The sequence below is a fragment of the Mytilus californianus genome, unplaced genomic scaffold, assembly GCF_021869535.1.
Source record: "Mytilus californianus isolate M0D057914Y unplaced genomic scaffold, xbMytCali1.0.p SCAF_6, whole genome shotgun sequence".
Taxonomy (NCBI): Eukaryota; Metazoa; Mollusca; class Bivalvia; order Mytilida; family Mytilidae; genus Mytilus; species Mytilus californianus.
Window position 1 is genome coordinate 8,892,584 of NW_026262712.1, and position 20,863 is coordinate 8,913,446.

A 20,863-nucleotide genomic window follows, 5' to 3' on the forward strand; every position below is an offset into this window, starting at 1 on the left:
GTTAAGTTTAATAGATAACCTGTAAGACAATTCATATATTAGTTAAGTTAGTAGTTAACCTGTAGACAATCAATCTATCAGTAAAGTTAGAAGATAACCTGCAGACAATCAATCTATCAATAAAGTTAGTAGATAACCTGTAGACAATCAATCTATCAGTAAAGTTAGTAGATAACCTGTAGACAATCAATCTATCAGTACAGTGAGTAGGTAACCTACATACAATCAATCTATCAGTAAAGATAGTAGATAACCTGTAGACAATCAATCTATCAGTAAAGTTAGTAGATAACCTGTAGACAATCAAATTCAATCTATCTGTACAGTAAGTAGACAGTTCATCTATCAATAAAGTTACTAAATAACCTTAAGACAATCATTCAATCAGTTAAGTTAGTAGATAACCTGTAGACAATTCATCTATCATTTAAGTTAGTAGTAAACCTGTCAGACAATTCATATATTAGTTAAGTTAGTAGATAAACTGTAGACAATCAATATATCAGAAAAGTTAGTAGATAACCTGCAGACAATCAATCTATCAGTAAAGTTAGTAGATATCCTGTAGACAATCTATCTATCAGTAAAGTTAGTAGATAACCTGTAGACAATCAATCTATCAATAAAGTTAGTAGATAACCTGTAGACAATCAATCTATCAGTAAAGTTAGTAGATAACCTGTAGACAATCAATCTATCAGTAAAGTTAGTAGATAACCTATAGACAAACAATCTATCAGTAAAGTTAGTAGATGATCTGTAGACAATTCATCTATCAGTTAAGTTAAAAGATAACCTGTAAGACAATGCATATATCAGTTAAGTTAGTAGATAACCTGTAGACAATGCATCTATCAGTCAAGTTATGAGATAAGCTGTAAGACAATTCATCTATCAGTTAAGTTAGTAGATAACCTGTAAGACAATTCATCTAACAGTAAAGTATGTAGATAACCTGTAGACAATTCATATATCAGTTAAGTTAGTAGATCACCTGTAGACAATTCACCTATCAGTTAAGTTAGAAGATAACCTGTAAGACAATTCATATATTAGTTAAGTTAGTAGATAACCTGTAGACAATCAATCTATCAGTAAAGTAAGAAGATAACCTGTAGACAATCAATCTATCAGTACAATGAGTAGGTAACCTACAGCCAATCAATCTATCAGTAATGTTAGTAGATAACCTGTAGACATTCAATCTATCAGTAAAGTTAGTAGACAACCTGAAGACAATCAATCTATCAGTAAAGTTAGTAGATAACCTGTAGACAATACATCTGTCAGTTAAGTTACTAGATAACCTGTTAGACAATTCATATATCAGTTAAGTTAGTAGATAAACTGTAGACAATGCATCTATCAGTAAAGTTAGTAGATAACCTGTTAGACAATTCATCTATCAGTTAAGTAAGTAGATAACCTGTAAGACAATTCATCTAACAGTAAAGTCTGTAGATAACCTGTAGACAATTCATATATCAGTTAAGTTAGTAGATCACCTGTAGACAATCAATCTATCAGTAAAGTTAGTAGATAACCTGCAGACAATCAATCTATCAGTACAGTGAGTAGATAACCTACAGACAATCAATCTATCAGTAAAATTAGTAAATAACCAGTAGACAATCAATCTATCAGTAAAAATAGTAGATAACCTGTAGACAATTCATCTATCAGTTAAGTTACTAGATAACCTGTAAGACAATTCATCTATCAGTTAAGTAAGTAGATAACCTGTAAGACAATTCATCTAACAGTAAAGTCTGTAGATAACGTGTAGACAATTCATCTATCAGTAAAGTTAGTAGATAACCTGTAAGACAATTCATCTATCAGCTAAGTTAGTAGATAACCTGTAAGACAACTCATCTAACAGTAAAGTCTGTAGATAACCTGTGACAATTCATATATCAGTTAAGTTAGTAGATAACCTGTAGACAATCAATCTATCAGTAAAGTTAGTAGATAACCTGCAGGCAATCAATATATCAGTACAGTGAGTAGATAACCTACAGACAATCAATCTATCAGTAAAGTTAGTAGATAATCTGCAGACAATCAATCTATCAGTAAAGTTAGTAGATAACCTGTAGACAATCAATCTATCAGTAAAGTTAGTAGATAACCTGCAGACAATCAATCTATCAGTATAGTGAGTAGATAACCTACAGAAAATCAATCTATCAGTAAAGATAATAGGTAACCTGTAGACAATCAATCTATCAGTAAAGTTAGGAGATAACATGTAGACAATGCATCTATCAATAATGTTAGTAGATAACCTGTTGACAATTCATCTATCAGTTAAGTTGCTGGATAACCTGTAAGACAATTCATATATCAGTTAAGTTAATAGATAAGCTGTAGACAATGCATCTATCAGTAAAGTTAGTAGATAACCTGTAAGACAATTCATCTAACAGTAAAGTCTGTATATAACCTGTAGACAATTCATATATCAGTTAAGTTAGTAGATAACCTGTAGACAATCAATCTATCAGTAAAGTTAGTAGATAACCTGCAGACAATCAATCTATCAGTACAGTGAGTAGATAACCTGTAGACAATTCATCTATCAGTTAAGTTACTAGATAACCTGTAAGACAATTCATATATCAGTTAAGTTAGTAGATAACATGTAGACAATGCATCTATCAATAATGTTAGTAGATAACCAGTAAGACAATTCAACTATCATTTAAGTTAGTAGATAACGTGTAAGACAATTCAATTATCAGTAAAGTTAGTAGATAACCTGTAAAACAATTCATATATCAGTTAAGTTAATAGATAACCTGTAGACAATCAATCTATAAGTAAAGTGGGTTAAATACCTGTAGGTAGTTAAACTATCATTTGAATGACTAGAAAAAATAGAAATCGGTATTACTTTTAATGAATATCACAGAATATTAATACAAAAAACAAAAAGAATTGTCATCCTTCATCTTTAAAAGATTTTAAATAATATGGAGTGGCATGCAATGCTTTATAATCTCTAAATATCGAATTCTATATTATCCTTAAATATCCAGGAAATATAACAAGTAAAAAATTCTAAAACTGCTAATACGACAGAAACGTAATTACAGGAATATGTAAAACAAAACACGAAAGTAATTTATTTTTCAAGCTGAAATGATTAACGCAAAAATAGCAATAATTAAATGTGCTCTAACATGTGATTCAAAACGACAGGTATAGTGTTGACAGCTTCTCTTAATAATAAGGCGTGTCTTAGAAGGCGACGTTAATGGTTAGATCGATAAAGTTGTATGTGTGTTGCTGAATCAATGAAGCTTTCTCTTTATATATTCAAGAACTGCTGTTTTAAGATTTTCCACTTAAAGTCTTGCTGTGTAGGCAAAATATAATTGTTAATTTGATGTTTCATGCATTTATTATATAAGGAAGACTGACTGAAACGGAATGAGAGAAAGATACTATATATTCAAAGGAAAAACCGAATGGATATACACATAGGAACATTCTACAAGCATAATTGATAATTGTCAATACGTTATATTCTTGTACATAAGGAAATATATTCACACGGGATTTATAGAAAGTATATATTGCGCTCGTGGGAAGAGAAGATCGTCTGAGGTTATTTGACATTCAGGAGAATAATGTTCGTATTTCCTTTATTACCGTAGAAAAATATAGATGCAAGAAAATATATTAAACTTAACTGATTTTGATAGACATAATATTTAAGTTCAAGTTCAAATTTTTGATTGACAGTATGATGTTATTCAGATTATAGTTGCAGTAAATATCACTGTGGTCAAAGAAGATTTTCATATGTTAGATGTGTGTCAATCTAATATAAAGACCTAATATGAAGGTCCGCCAAATTACTTCAGTCTGAAGAACGCGCCTGTTAATCATAGAGTAGCTAGCGGATATAATTGAAGACAATTTGATTCAAAAGAGAAAAAACAAGCACACACCTTGTTTGAAGAACAGATCATCGTTCAGTTGAATATTGAAGAACACAGAAACCTGGATATAATTGAAAACACAGAAACAAGAACATTTTTGAGAACACAGAAACCAGAACGCAAGTGAGAACACAGAAGATCCAACTTTCAAAAACAATATGCGGAACACAACCTCAATGTATGAAATTGGAGTGTATAATGTTAGTAGTAACTATGATATTTACGATTTTAACACCAACGTGAAGGCAACAGTTCTTGTGCAAAATACAAGTGTGAGTTATGTAAATATATCACCTGATATGTCACATGACGAATTCGCATCCACTAGTATGTATTTGATACTGATGTTCTTGGGTATTATCATTATATCCACTTGCAGTGTATTTGCTATGAAAATTTTAACAAACATCAGACTCCGGGCTTCAAAGTGTTAAATGTACGTGTATAGCCATTAGTTTTCTATGGTAACAATCAACATTTATCATCGGATAATCTGTGTATACGTGTATAAAGTGTATGTAAACTACTTTTTATTATTTTGGAAAAGTCTTAAAACTCACGTGCATAGCCAATTGCGTTTAAAGGGAAGGGCGGAGGTCACGAAAATTCGGGTTTGTACAATATGTGAATAAGTGTATTACTTGTTTTGAAAACCCATGAATGCTCGACTCGGATTCAAGTAAGGGCTGAGTTGACTTCTGAAAAATATTTTTATATTTTACTTATTTTACACTCTTATAATGAAATTAGTATAAATGTGGAGAAAATGTTTAGCTGGTAAGATGCATATACAATGTAAGTAAAGTGATTTGTTCTCGCGAATTTGATTTCAAACCATTCTATAAAAAGGCAAATTGCCTGTTATGCATGTTGACATTTGTAAATTTGTAAACAAACGATTTAGTGTTTACAAAATGATCTCACTGTAAATAATTATTCATTTTTGTTCGATAAACTCCAATGCAACTTTGTCGTTGGTTTATCCCATCAACGTGTATACACGATATCTCCTCTTATTTATGATAAAACGTTTATATTAAAAATTTGCAGTTATTTAATTTGTTCTAACGTGAGCGACAGTTATAGTGCTGATGTAAAACCAATTTGTCAATGAGTGATGAACTAATAAGGCTTTTCTGTGAAGACGACCTTAACGGTTCTATCGAGAATCTTATAATTTTCCATGCTGCTATATCGATAAAGATTGTTTCTGAATTATTACCGTACTGCTGATTTCAGATTTTTCACCTAAACTCTCATTATGTAGTGAAATATAGTTGTAATTTTGATGTTTTTTCAAAAATCATTGAAATAATCAAGGCGGACTGAAACCGACAGCGAGAACGATACTTATGCATTCATTATAAAAACAAGATAAAACCACACAGCGGAATCTTTCACACAGATAATTGACATACAATATATGTAATATTCTAATCTTGTACATAGGAGTTACCTTTACAAAGGATTTATAGAATATTTCTATTGCCATCATGAGAAGAGAAGCTTGTCTAGTTATTTGACATTCAGGAGAATAATTTAATCTTTATTTTTTCCTATCATTACTAGAGAAATAATATAGATGTAAGCAAATCTTAGTTGTATTTGGCTTTGAACAACTGTCAGTACCTGCGAGTATTCTCAAATCTGTACTTCGTGTCATTTTTTTGTGGGGATATATAACTACCCTGGCACGTCCACTCGGTGTTTTTGTTATATGTATTTCTGTTTGTATCCATCTGATAAGTTAAGCCTTTTTCAACTGATTTTTATAGTTTGCTTTATGTTATACTGTTACACAATTGTCCTAGGTTAGAGGGAGGGTTGGGCTCCCACTAGCATCTATAAACCCTGCAACATTCTATATGTGCATGTACCAATTCAGGAGCCTGTAACTGAATGGCTGTTGGTTGTTGCTATTGATCAGCTGTGTTTATTGTTTTGTACAGTTCTTATTGTGTTCTGTTGTACCCCTGTCCCATAATTAGGGAGGTTTGGGCGCCCGCTAACATGTTTAACCCCACCACATTCTGTATGTGCCTGGCCAAAATCAGGAGTCTGTAATTAAGTGGTTGACAGTTGTTTCTGTGTATTATATTTATTTTTGGTTAATTATTTTGTACATAAAGAAGGCTGTTAGTTTGTTCCTTTGAATTTATTTTACATTTGTCATTTCGAGGGCTCTTTTCTCATATGTGTATAACAAAAGTGTGAATTATGTAAACGTATCACTTGGTTTATCACATGACGCATCTACTAGTATGTATTTGATGCTGATGTTCTTGAGCATTATCATTATATCCAGTTGCAGTGTATTTGCTATGAAAATGTTAACGTACATAGCCAATTGCTTTTAAAGGGAATGTCAGGGAATATTTAGTTTTGTACAATCTGTGTATAAGTGTATTACTTGTTTTGAAAACCCATGAATGCTCGAATCTGATTCAAGCAAGGGCTGAGTTGACTTCTGAAAAACATTTGTATACTTTACTAATTTTACAACCTTATACTGTAATAAGTATAATTGTGAAGAGAAATGTTTACATGGTAAGTTGCATATCCAATGTAAATAAAAAGATTTGTTCTTCTGACTTGGTTTTCAAGCCATTCTATAAACCAGCAATTTGCCGGTTATGAATGTTGACATTTTAAATTTTCTTAACCAAAATGATTTATGATTTAGGGTTTGCTAAGTCTTCTCACTGTAAATAATTAGGCATTTTGTTGATTAACTTCAATGCAATTTTGTCGTTGGTCTATCCCATCGATATGTATACATGATATCTCCTCTCATCTAAGGTAGATCACTTAAGGATGTTCGCGCCACTTTTTTTGGGGTTTTTTGAATTTATGCCAGATATTCTGAACCCTCTAGTTTTATCCATGTAGTGCCATTAAAAAAAAATTCCCCACTAACCCCTACTTTTCTTTACATAATTTTATTACACATAATTTAAAAGGCCATATTTGAAAATGCTATAAAATCCTTGTATTTTTTTTATAATTTTTTAAAGAAAAAAGGGTGTCAATGTTAAATATATGAAAAGTCTAGATAGTATTATTTCCCGCCAAATTTTCAATGACTTATATCTCGAAAACAAGCACATGGACCTTTAATTATTTTCTGCTTTTTTATTTCCTTTATTTATATACCATTAATTTATAACAGTCTTTTGAAAAGCCTGTTACTTTTAAACAGAGTAGCAAACATTCTTAAACGCAACATTTGCAATAATTAAATTTGTTCTAACCTGTTCGACAGTAACAGTGCTGACAGTTTCTTTTACGAAACCAATTTGTCAATGAGTTACAAACTAATAAGGATGTTCTAAGAAAACAACCGTAATGGTTCAATCGATAAAGTTATTATTATGCGTGCTTCTATATCGATGAAGATCGCTCGTTGATTACACACGTACTACTGATTTAAGATTTTTCACTTGAACTCTCGTTATGAAATATACTTGTAATTTTTAGGGTTTTTCAAAAATCAATGAAGTTAGCCAGTCGGACTGAAACCGAATGAGAGAAAAATAGCTATGTTTTCACGATAGAAAACAGGTTGTTGCTATTGATCAGCTGTGTTTATTGTTTTGTAGAAAACAGGCAATATACACAGCGGAACCTTTTGCAAAGATAATTGACATAGAACTTTAAGTAATATTCCTGTACATAGGGAAGTTTGTCCAGGTATTTGACATTTAGGAGAATCACTGAATTTATATTTTCCTATTCTTACCAGAGAAATAATACAGATGTAAGCAAATATATTTAGTTGATTTTGATAGACAAAAACTTTTTGCAAGTTCAAAGTTGAATTCTTGATTGACGATGTTATGTTATTATGATTAGAACATATTGGAGGGGTGTGTCAATCTAACAAAAAGACCACAGATGGCGGAACCCCAATTTACTTCGTTATGAAGAACGTCCCATTTAACCATAAAATTCCTAGTTGATATAATTGAAGACAGTTTGATTACAGAGAAAACAAAAATCATACCTTTTTTTAATACCACATCATCGTTCAGTTGCATATAAAAGAACACAGAAACAAGAACGCCATTGAGAACACAGTGGATTCAACTTTATATAAAAATAATATGTGGAGTTCAACCTTAATGTACACTATTTGGGCGTTAAATGTCAGTAGAAACTATGATATTCACGATTTTGACAAAATGTGAAGGCTTAAGTTGATGTGTAGATAAACTCATCATAGATACCATGAAATTTTGTATTTGAGCCAGACGCGCGTTTCGTCTATAAAAAACTCATCAGTGAAGCTCGAGTCAAAAAATTATAAAAAAGCTAAATAAAGTACGAAGTTGAAGAGCATTGAGGATCCAGCAGTTCCTTACAGTTATGCTACATACAGCTACGGTAATATATTCCTGAGTTAGAAAAAACCTTAGTATTTCAAAAAAATAGAGTTTTGTAAACAGTAAATTTATAATGATGACCATATCCATGATAATTCATGTCAACACTAGTGTGAACTATGTAAACGTATCATGTGCCATATCACTACTACTACTAGTATATATTTGATACTAAAGGTCTTGTGTCTTATCATTATATCTGGTTGCAGTGTATTTGCTATGAAAATGTTAACGTACATAGCCAATTGCTTTTAAAGGGAATGTCAGGGAATATTTAGTTTTGTACAATCTGTGTATAAGTGTATTGGCTATGAAATTTTTGACAAACGTTAGCCTCCGGGCTTTAAAGTCTAAAATGTATTTGTTTAGCAATTGGGTTTTCTTTAGGTAACGAACAACATTTAGTTTTGAACAATCTGTGTATACGTGTATTAAAAAGTAAAATCACATAAATACTGAACTCAGAGCAAAAGTCAAACGGAAAGTCCCTAATCAATGGCAAATTCAAAAAGCTCAAACACATCAAACGAATGGATAACAACTGTCATATTCCTGACATATTATTAAATGTGTGTTAAATAATTTTGATTGTTTTGTAAAAGTCTTAAAATTCACGTACATATCTAATGGCTTTTTAGGAAAGGGGGGTTATTCAGTTTTGAACATTATGTGTTAACGTGTATTACTGGTTTTGAAAAACCAGGAACGCTCGTCTGGTTCAAACAAGGTGTGAGTTCGCATATGGAAAAATATATACTTTGCTTATTTTACACTTTAAAACTGAAATGAGTATACATGTGAAGAGAAATGTTAACATGGTTTGTACAATGTTAGTAAAGTGGTTTGCTCTTCTGAATTCGTTTTCAAGCCATTCTATACAATAGTTATTTACCTGTTAAGCATGTTGACATTTTAAACAAATGATTTATTTTTGCAAAGTGTTCTCCCTGTAAATAATTATGCATTTTGTTGGATGAACTGTAATGCAACTTTGTCGTAGGTCTGTCCATATCAACGTGTATACATGATATCTCCTCTCATTCATGTTCATAAATATATAAAGGACATTGCGTAATCTGTATTTGCGTAAATAAAAGATATTAATAAAAGTACTAATTTTTTTTTTTGTGTGTGTACATGAACTGACAAATTATGGTTGTACCAGATCTTGTTTGTGTAAATCACGAAAAAATTTATCAAAATATCACTTGAAGCCTATGGCAGTCTCCCTTTTTCAAAATTTTCTGGATTTGTCTCTGGTGATGATGATGAGGATAAGAAAGGAGCAGCAGGATGATGCTGATGATGTGTAATTTTTAACACAATTTTGCCAGCACGGTCGGCTCCAATACAATAACTACTATAAAATGTCCTAATGAGTGCGTATAGATATGAAAAACCACGATTTAAGTATTCTGCTGATATTTCATTTTGAATAAAAGGAGATATGGAGTATATGTGTATGAGACAGCAACCCAGTGACACAAAACACTTATCATAATATTCGTACCACAATACATAGTAAACCTTTAAAAAAAATATATAGAAGATGTAACAACGAAAATATTACATTATATATAAATCATTTTTGTTTCCTTCAGTAAATTACGCAGCATGAAGTGTGAACCATGTGACAAGTACGATTATTTTGTTGTTATGTTATAAGAAGGTAAGCATCCGTATTCCATTCCTATTGAGAGTTCATTATCTAATTGGCAAATCTAGAAGGGTCGGAACACACTCTTTTCTTCAGATTGTTTTACATAGATCCATAGTTAAACTTCAACTTACTATCCCTATGAAACTTCCCTGATCTGCGCTTGACCATTAAGGAGTTTTATTCAAAGAGGAAGTATTTTGTGGCTAGAATTTTAAATCAAGTCGTGCTTTCAAGCCCCAACATGTCACTGATATTTGCACGAATAAAGCTCTTTATCTTGCAATCAGCCAACTATTGTTCAAATAACAGATACACAAATAAATTTTTGCTCTGTGTGAACTTGTACAAATAAAGTCTCCTGTTACCCCGATCCATGTTGAGAAAGCGGTTATGTGGATAATTCTTTTTGCGTTACAGTTTATTTTGAGGTCCTCTTGTCGGCCTCCGTTTAAAATATGTCGATTTATTTTAAAAAAATTACAGTCAATGATTTGGATTTTAACAACCAAAGTTTCAAGTGTCGGGTGTAGATTGCAGAATAAAAACAATATATGTACATTGTCGGAAACTATTAAATATATTAGTACTCGCTGCGAAACAGGAGAAAAGCTTGGCGAGACTCGCTTTTCGTGCTTTTTTTTTAAAGCTCATACAAATACATTTTATAGTTTCCGACATATATTGTACATTTATATACTCTTCATGACTAACTGAGGTTGAAATTAATTTATAACTTTGCTTGTATCATGTTTGTGACATCATTCCTTTAGATAATAAAAGTAATTTCAAGCGGCATAGTGATTAGTAAGAAATCTATTTAACGCATCAAATGAATTGCTAATCCTTTTAGGACGTCTTTCTTTTCCGGTGAATTTATAAAAATTACATATAATCAAAATATCGATTCCTCCAAGGTTATACTGGCAGGTAAAACAATCTCCACTGAGAGACAATGCGCCTATGTTTTAATTATAATTGCGTCAACAATGTGGAGGTAATGTCAAATTTTGGCAAATCCTCTATGATATCGTAAAGAACAGAAAGAAAAGAAAACAGAACGCTGTTAATTTCTTGTCATCGAAGCGTAACCAAAGGTTATGAAAGGGAATATTCCACCACTGCAACAAATGTGTTACGATATTTCTCCACTCGAGACAGTTCAATTCTGTTACTTAAAGCGAGGCTTGTCGAGTTTTTTGAATAATTAAATTTTAATGTTGGGAGCGGAGAAATATCATAATACACAAGTCATAGTGGAGGAATCTCTAATGATTTTTTTCCTTCCTTTTCGAAGAATTGCAGAAAGTTGTGTTCTGTTTAATATGTGAGGTCATTAGGCATAGACATTCATTTGCAGGGAACAGATATTTCACTAGTGGGAAGAAATATTTGTTCCCACATCGATCAAGAAATGTGATAATAGCAAAGAAATTAGAGAAAATAATTTTTTAATTTGTAAAATGCAATTTCTTAATTTATAACATGTATTTTTTCCATCCGTTACATGACTTTCTACATTTCTTGATTTGAAAAATGTAATTTCTTAATTTATCACATGTATGTTTTTCCCTCCGTTACAGGATTTTCTACAAATCTTAATTTTTGAAATGAAAATACTTTATTAATCAATTAAATTTCTAAATTATAAATCGTAACTTTAAAATTATAAATTTCTTAATTTGTAAAATTGAATTTCTATGTTTGTATAGGAAGTATATTTGTTTTTCAAACGAGATATTTAAACTATCCCGCATCTGTGAAATGTAATTCTTGCTTAAAGTCACGTTTTTTTTTAAAATATGTGAATGTAATTGTTATTCCTGGCAGACAATAATAAGTTCCGTTTCTTAGGTAAAACTACAATTCACACTATCAAAATTCAAGATCATGTGACCGCAACTTCGTGGGAAACTACCTTTACAATAAACTTTAACTCGTGATTTTGGCATAAATGAATAAGTTGACTTCAAAATGAACATGTGAAGTAAGATTCTATTGATAAGACAACTCGAACTTCATGGTGAACTATCTTAACCAAAAACATGTAACCAGAGAATGTATTTATTTTGCACCATCACATGACTATATTCTTGAACAGTGAAATAGGCGTAGTTTGATATATATATTAAATAGTGCTAACCATAATGATCATGTGTACTAAGTTTAAAGTTTATGTGACCTCAACCTCATGATAAACTTCTATTAGCCAAGCTCTGTTCTTTACCTATAAATAAATTAAATAAAATTTTAGAGGATTGCAACACAATTTCATATTGCAGTCCTAAGTATGAAATTGTTCAAATTATAATGGCATATTGTTATTCTAAACTGTTTCCCAAAATTGATCGCCCTGAAGATCATAAAAAACATTTTATTAAAATAAAGTATGTCAATAAAGGTTTTGATTTTGTAAATATTGCCGGTATTTTTAACGACCATTCTGTTAAAAAACAAATTCCTGGATATTTTGATAATACTGAACTCCCTCTTATTTGTTACATTTACAAGAAATCTACCCGAAAATTTGTGTTTAATTATAGCCAAGTTTGTAAAGATGTAAATATCAGTGAAAATACACCTCCGTCATGTAATTGTAGTAATTCCGAATACACTTATGGCCCCATTTCCCATGTTATAACAGGAGATCTTAACATCGTTCGCGACCGAGAGTTAAAATCATTCCTCAGTAAAGGACCTAAATATCGTCCCCCGTCAATTATTAATTGGAATGAGTGTCGTAATATCATCCACGACTCACTTCGTGCTTACTGTTTGAAATGGATAAAACGGGAAAAAGCTGACAAAAAATCTTTGGACTCTTTTTTTAATTCAGTAATGAAGATAGTTGATATACGTATACAACATTTTAAAGAACATTTTACTCTTAACAACAACCATAAAAATCCTATTTCTCGTATCAAACATAAACTAAAAGTACTAGCCAAGGAATTTGTTTTTGTCCCGGCTGATGAAGCTGCTAATAATATCATTATAGTTCGACGTAAATTTTACATGGAGGTTCTGCAAAAGGAAATCACGAATTCACCAACATTCCAACTGACTTCATTTTCAGAAAATGATATCTGTAACAAACATAAACTATTAGCTACTTCTTTACAAGCAGAACCAAATACAATGAAAGTCCCAACTATGTACAGGCTTCCGAAGCTACACAAATCACCTTACAAATATAGATTTATTTCGTCTTCAAGTAATTTTTCCACTACTAAATTGTCTATTCTACTTACTAGTACACTTGGTACAATCAAAAACCTGATAATAAATTGTTCAAATAAGGCCTTTGAAAATAGTGGAATTAACTACTTTTGTGGAATGTCAAAAACTCGTTGGAAGTACTTGATAAATTGCATGCATATATTGGTGATTTTGAATCTGTTCAAAATTTTGATTTTTCTACCCTATATACCACTTTGCCTCATATTCTTTTTAAGAAAAAATTCACACACCTAATTAAATGGGCATTTAAAAAGTCGGAATGCGAATACATATGTTCAAACTCTTTTAGGTCATTTTTTAGTAGCAACAAACAAAAGAGCTATGTCAATTGAACATGCTTTGATACTATATCTGCCCTTGAATTTTTACTTGATAACATTTTTGTTCGCTTTGGAGATTCCGTATATCGTCAAGTTATCGGAATTTCAATGGGGACTAACTGTGCGGACCTGTTTTTGTATTGTTATGAGTTACAATTTATGACTAAAATCAGCAAAGACCCATCGAAACAACATCTGATACAAACATTTAACAATACTTTTAGATGTTTGGATGATATATTGGCTCTCAATAATGACGACTTCAGTATGTATACTAAAGAAATTTATCCTGTTGAACTTACTTTAAATAAAGCTAATACTAACAATGACCACTGTCCTTTCCTCGATCCTGATATCTATATCATTAACGGGAAGATTAATACAAAAATTTATGATAAAAGAGATGATTTTTCATTTCCTATCGTTAATTATCCATTTTTAGATGGTGACGTTCCCTTGTCACCATCTAATGGTGTTTATATATCTCAACTTGTACGATTCGCTCGTGTATGTAACAACGTATTAGATTTTAGCGAGAGAAATTTATGTATTACTGAAAAATTATTACACCAGGGTTTTCGATATCATAAACGAGTCAAAACATTTACTAAATTTTATCATCGGTATAAGGACATCATTCGTAAATATAACTCAACATGCAGACATCTTATACGTTCGGATATTTCACATCCAATCTTTTATAATAATATTCTTTACAAAGCACAAAAATGTCAGTATTCACCTCAAAAGCTGAAAAAAACCTTTAAACAGACTTATTAAGAAGGGATTTAGTTACGATACTGTTGTCAGGTCATTAAAGATTGCATATTTTGGCTTTAATATTGATTCACTTATAGGGTCTTTGCATCGGAATTAAACATATTTATTATAAAACCAGTTGTTGGCATGACACGGGTTATGTTCTTCTCATATATTTTATGATGGTATAATACTAAACCCCTTACAGGAGGGATTGTGCCTGATATTCATATGATGATGACATAATCTTTCAATCAGTTTAATTTAGGTCTGGAGCTGGCATGTCAGTAACTGCTAGTAGTATTGTCATTTTGTTTATTTTCTTTTGTTTCCTATTCTGACATCGGACTCGGACTTCTCTTAAACTGAGTTTTACTGTGCGTACTGTTGTACGTTTGTTTTTTCTACATTGGCTAGAGGTATAGGGTTAGGGTTGAGATCTCAAAAAACATGTTTAACCCCGACGCATTTTTGCGCCTTTCCCAAGTCAGGAGCCTCTGGCCTTTGTTAGTCTTGTATCATTTTTAATTCTAGTTTCTTGTGTATAATTTGGAGTTTAGTATGACGTCCATTATCACTGAACTAGTATACATATTTGTTTAGGTAGGGGCCAGCTGAAGGACGCCTCCGGGTGCGGGAGATTCTCGCTGCATTGAAGAGCCATTTGTGGCCTTCGGCTGTTGTCTGCTCTATGGTCGGGTTGTTGTCTCTTTGACACATTCCCTATTTCCATTCTCAATTTTACCTTAACCCAAAATTTTAACCTAAAGGACGAACTAGAAAATAAAAATGCTACTGTACTGTCGTAGACAGGGCATTAATATGGATCGATGTCAGATCGTTTTCAGCGAAACGTGGTAAAGAGAACTGTACTGCAATCGAACTGGACATCTTCTCAATATAACATTCAATATAAATAATTTAAATGGTTTTTTTTTCATAAAAGAACTTCCTTTCCAGAAACCCTTAACATCCCATGTGTGGCAGACAGATATTTCATGTATATTTCATATCTTGATCGTATAGATTAATTTAAAGCAAGAATTTACTAGTTTAGATTAGTCTTTTCTAGTGAATGTTTGAAAACTTTAACCCAAGACTGGACTGTATTGTATTCTTACTGTATAATTTCAATCTATTAGTTAGTCATGTTTTATTCAACTATTTCTGGTTTCTGATTGGTTAGTTAGTTTTGGGTCTCAAGTATTTTACCGAACTTTTGAGAACTCTTTGTTATGAAAAATAGATGGAAAAATTACAAATACATACCATATATATTGCTTTCATTGAAATTGACACAGTTTGTTGATTTGGAATCCTTATTCCTAATCAAAAAGTCAGTTCTTACATTTCTAATCTGTCATGGTTCAAGATTTTGATGCATCTGCTGGTGGACTGTTAGGCATGAAAATACGGATTTTGTATTATTCAAATTAATGTTACAATATTGTGGAAAATATATTTTAAATCAAGGAATATATCATCCTCATGCAAAGCTCTGATTCCTTGTCCGACTTTGGCTACACTTTTTTGGTCTTTTTTTTTTTTTGGTTTATAGCTCTTCATCCTTTTATAATACACTTTGGATTTTCAAATTTTTTGGTCTCTAGCATCACTGAAGAGACATTGATTGTCTCATTGCGCATCTGGTGCAGCAAAATTGGGACCGTTTATTTTATTGTTAGAAAACTATTTGTGAATAAATGGATGCCAGCCTGATTTTATTAATAATAGTACATACTAGTAATAGATTATATTAAACAAAAAGAGGTTGAATAAACACAAAGCTTGTAATATGAATATTTATATTTATATCTATGTATTTGAACCATATCGAGTTGTCCGAATATTGATAAGCTAATGCTGATATATATCAATGTAAAGGTGATTGTATGTTATACTCCTTTTAAGTGTTATGTTCTACTTTGTATAGGACAGGAACACTAGGTAATACAAATGATGATGTAAAACAAATTTAGAAGTCATAAACTTTGCACCATTTGTAGGCTTGGCATTGTTCGTTTAGTATATGTCAGTGTTACTGTTTATTTAAGTCCTGTTTCATAATTGTATCAAATACATTGTCAATTTTGTTTATTTGTTTATTGTCTCCGATAATGGCCGTTACGTGAATGTTAAATGAATTATTATTTAGACTTAGTGCTGTGCAGATTTCTAACTTGGTGTATAAAGTTGATACTATGTATCAGGTTTTTGTGTGTATTTTAGTCTAGACGCCATCTATTTACCCATCGAGGTGACCTCCGAAGACTGCCGACAGATAAAGAATTCAGGCAATTGAATTTTCTAGGTCTGTTTGATTTCATATTACAGTTTGAAACAATATGTTAATAATTGTTTTTACCTGTATGTGAATGAGTTTTTGTAGACTGAATCATTCAACTAAATGGTTTATCCTTGTTTCACTTACAATGTTGACTTCTTTTCCTTTTAATAGCTGAACACCTTTTTCATGCGTAACCCTACTTTAACTTAGTGGTTCATTTGAAGTTTACATGAATACGGAATTTATGAGGTCGAATTATTCACTTGCAAGTGAATAATTCATTAGAGATGTTTCTTTGCTTGATTAGACAAAAATGAACCAAACTAGCAGCTCAACGCGAATTATTGTTTCACTATTTCCATTTCATTTATGTTTAAACAAAAAAAAACATATTTTATTTTTTTCTATATTACGTAGCTAATGCCCCATCAATGTTTATAAGGTTCCAACTCACTGAGGCAAAGTTGTGTAACACAACAAACGAGGTTATAAGGGTTCGTTTAATCATGCACAAATATATAAACCCTTAAACATACACCTATTCACATGACGAGACAGTTCATGTTTCATATTGCCAAACGGAATAACTACAATTTCACAAATAATGCATGATGGTCTTAAAGTAGATTCTGCTTATCATCTTAATTTCGTGTTATAGTGCTCTTTTATTTGTCTTAGTAAATTATCAACCTTTACTGTTTAGTCCATTTTTGATAAAACCCTTTATGCGTGGCTCGTTACTTATTCATCTTGTCAATGTGTTGTGCTGAAGTCATTTTGTGTATTTGTGTCTTTCATTTTTGCTTATGTGCTTTGTCTATATACCTTTTTGTTTTTCTTTATTGACATACTTGTTTGTTTTTATTGGGATTAAGATTATAATACAATGGTGACTGCTGTCCCCATATTTTTGAGATTTTTACCTTTTGGTCTGTTTGTTTTGTTCACACATTGTTGTCAATGTAATGCAATTTTTACAACTGTCATACAAGTGAGAAGTTTAGTTACCTATAAAACCAGGTTTAATCCCCCATTTTAGACATAAGAAAATGCCTTTACCAAGTCAGGAATATGACAGTTGTTTTCTATTCGTTTGATGCGTTTGAGCTTCTTATATTGTCATTTGATAAAGAACTTTCCGATTTGATAAAGAACTTTCCGATTTGAATTTGCCTTGGAGTTCGGTATTTTGGTTATTTTACTATTTATATAATTCTTATATGTATATATGCCCTTTACCCTTTGGATACATTGCGAACTTGGGTGATCCTTGCCTTTTTTTAGGTACCGTTTGGTCACATAGCTCCTCAAGAAGGGGTTTACAGAATAGAAATAAAGGACTAAAACAATGAAGAATTCATTGATTGATTGATTATTTGGTGTTTAACGCCACCTTCAACACTGTTATGTTATTTCTTGACGGTAAGTTTTTATTGGTGGAGGAAGCCGGAGTTGACTGGTTAGTGATACAGTAGTTCAATATTTTTTGTTGTTATCTAAGACTCATCTGTCAGTGTATAAAATAGAGAGCCACTCTGTACAGATTTATAAGAGACTATAACATTAAAATATCACAGCTTTCTCTATTAGAAAACAACTATAATTGTTTATCATATACTCAAATAAATCTCCAGACATTCCAAGTAGTACATGGTTTGATTATTTTAAAGAGCTAAATAACAGTAAAATTAATACAAGCGATAACAATTTTATGCGATTTAAGCAATTGGAAAAGGAAAAAAACATTTTCGGAACTTAACTTTCAAATTAATGATAAAGAAGTAATTGCAACTATATATACTTTAAAAAATAAGAAATCAAGTGGCTTTGACATGATCTTAAATGAAATGCTAAAATGTAGGCAGTCATTTCTATTAACAAGTTTAAAAAAAATATTTAATCATATTCTTTTATCTGGTTCCTTCCCTACTACGTGGGCAAAAGGATTTATAGTGCCAATATTCAAAAGTGGTTCTACTGATGACCCCTCAAATTATAGGGGGTTTAACCATTAGAAGTGCACTAGGAAAACTATTTGCAAAATTATTAAACACAAGGTTAGATAATTGTTTATCCAAGGGAAATATAATATGTAAAGAACAGATTGGTTTTTGAAAGAAAAAGAGAACACGTGATCATATGGTTTGTTCTCAAAACATTAATAGAAAATATACTCAAATGGGTCCTAAGCTTCTCTTTTCTTGTTTCGTCGATTTCAAAAAGGCATTTGATGCAGTGTGGCATATGGGACTCTTCTATAAATTAAGACAATATTGCATAAGTGATTTATATTATAATGTTATTAAAAGCATGTATAAAAAGACTGAGTTGAATGTGAGAATTGGCAAATCGCGCATGACAGACTCCTTCTCATCTAATATAGGTGTTCACCAAGGGGATAATATTAGCCCTAACCTTTTTAAAGTATTCATTAATGACCTCCCTAAAATATTTGATAAAACTTGTGACCCAATTCAACTTGACTCAATTCAATTGAACTGCTTATTATATGCTGATGATGTAGTTTTGCTATTTAAAACAGCAGAAGGCTTACACAATTGTTTAGATAAGTTATGTCTGTACTGTAATAAATGGGGATTAGAAATTAACCTTAAGAAAACAAATAGTTTGGTTTTCAATTGTACAGGAAAAATGCATTACTCAACTTTGAAATTGAATAATTGTCCTAAAAATAAAGCTAGACAGTAAGAACATACAGACTTTTTGAGAGAAATGAGTTTTGAACCTTATCTGTCTATAGGTAATAGGAATCTGAGAATTCCGATAACAAAATTCAGAATAAGTAACCATAATCAAGAAATAGAGAGAGGAAGATACAGGGGATTTAAGGCAATGGATAGAATTTGAAATCTTTGTAAAAAAGGAGTGGAAGATGAACTCCATTTTCTACTACAATGTTCATCTTTAGAAAGTGAGAGAGTTTCCATCATTTCAAACGTAGTTAAAAGTTATAAAAATTTTCACAATTTAGATTATCAATCACAATTTATTTGCATAATGTCCAAAGAAGATAGTCACATTTTTAATCAAGTGAGCAATTGAATTAATAATTTAAATATTGTTCGAAAACAACTATTAGAAACTTAGTAAATTTAAAGATTTTACCGTTAAAAAGACAGATGCATAATTTAGATATTTATACTTGTGCTTATTATTGTGTGCTTACACACATCGGACATTGATAAATTTGTTATCGTTTGTAGTTGTAATTCTAATCTTTTAGTTTTCTATTCGTATGTAAAAGAAAAGATAATTAATCATCCAGTTCATTTATAAGATTTTAGTTTGGGGCAACTTAACGTACACGATTTATTTGTTTTATAGTTTGATTTAGAAGAAATACCAACATAGCTAGATAATTCAATTAATTATCTAATTATTGACACAATGCTATATTAATTAAATTGTAATTGTTATAGTATACATTAAATACCATAATTACAAACCTGATTTTGAACTATATCCAAATTTTAGAAATTTACCTGTGACGTCACTTTTGTAGCGTATTCAGTCGGTGAAAATGCATGGTTCTTTTGTGCTGTTTTATGTACAGTCCTATTTTGTTTTGCGTGTTCGTTTTTATTCTGTGGTTAGTCACCACTTCTGTGTTGACATGAACATCAATTATATGGTCATTTTTTTTAACTTACTGTTTGCAAAAGTAAGAATTATTCTAAATATTAAGGATTTTCTTATCCCAGGTATAGATAACCTTTGCCGTATTTGGCAGAACCTTTTAGAATTTTGGGTTATCAATGCTCTTTAACTTTGCACTTGTTTGGCTTTCTTTACTATTTTGATATGAGCATCACTGGTGAGTCATGTGTAGACGAAACGCACGTATGGTGTATTAAACTATAAGCCTGGTACCTTTGATAACTATTAGCATGTCGAAATGTCCTATTGTAATGTTTATTTGTGTATTTCTCTGTCCTGAATGTTCTTCCATTTTGTTTTACGTGTTCGTTCTTATTCTGTGGTGAGTCACCACTTCTGTGTTGACATGAACATCAATTATATGGTCATTTTTTTTTTAATTTACTGTTTTCAAAAGTTAGAATTATTCTAAATACTAAGGATTTTCTTATCCCAGGCATGGATTACCTTAGCCGTATTTGGCAGAACCTTTTAGAATTTGGGGTCATCAATGCTCTTCAACTTTGCACTTGTTTGGCTTTCTTTACTATTTTGATCTGAGCGTCACTGGTGAGTCATGTGTAGACGAAACGCACGTATAGTGTATTAAA

General features: G+C 31.3%; 1 pseudogene; it reads right to left on the reverse strand.

Moving 5' to 3' along the window:
* LOC127705503 (uncharacterized) overlaps positions 1 to 20,863 on the reverse strand; it is a 154,377-nt pseudogene that overhangs the window by 8,948 nt on the left and 124,566 nt on the right.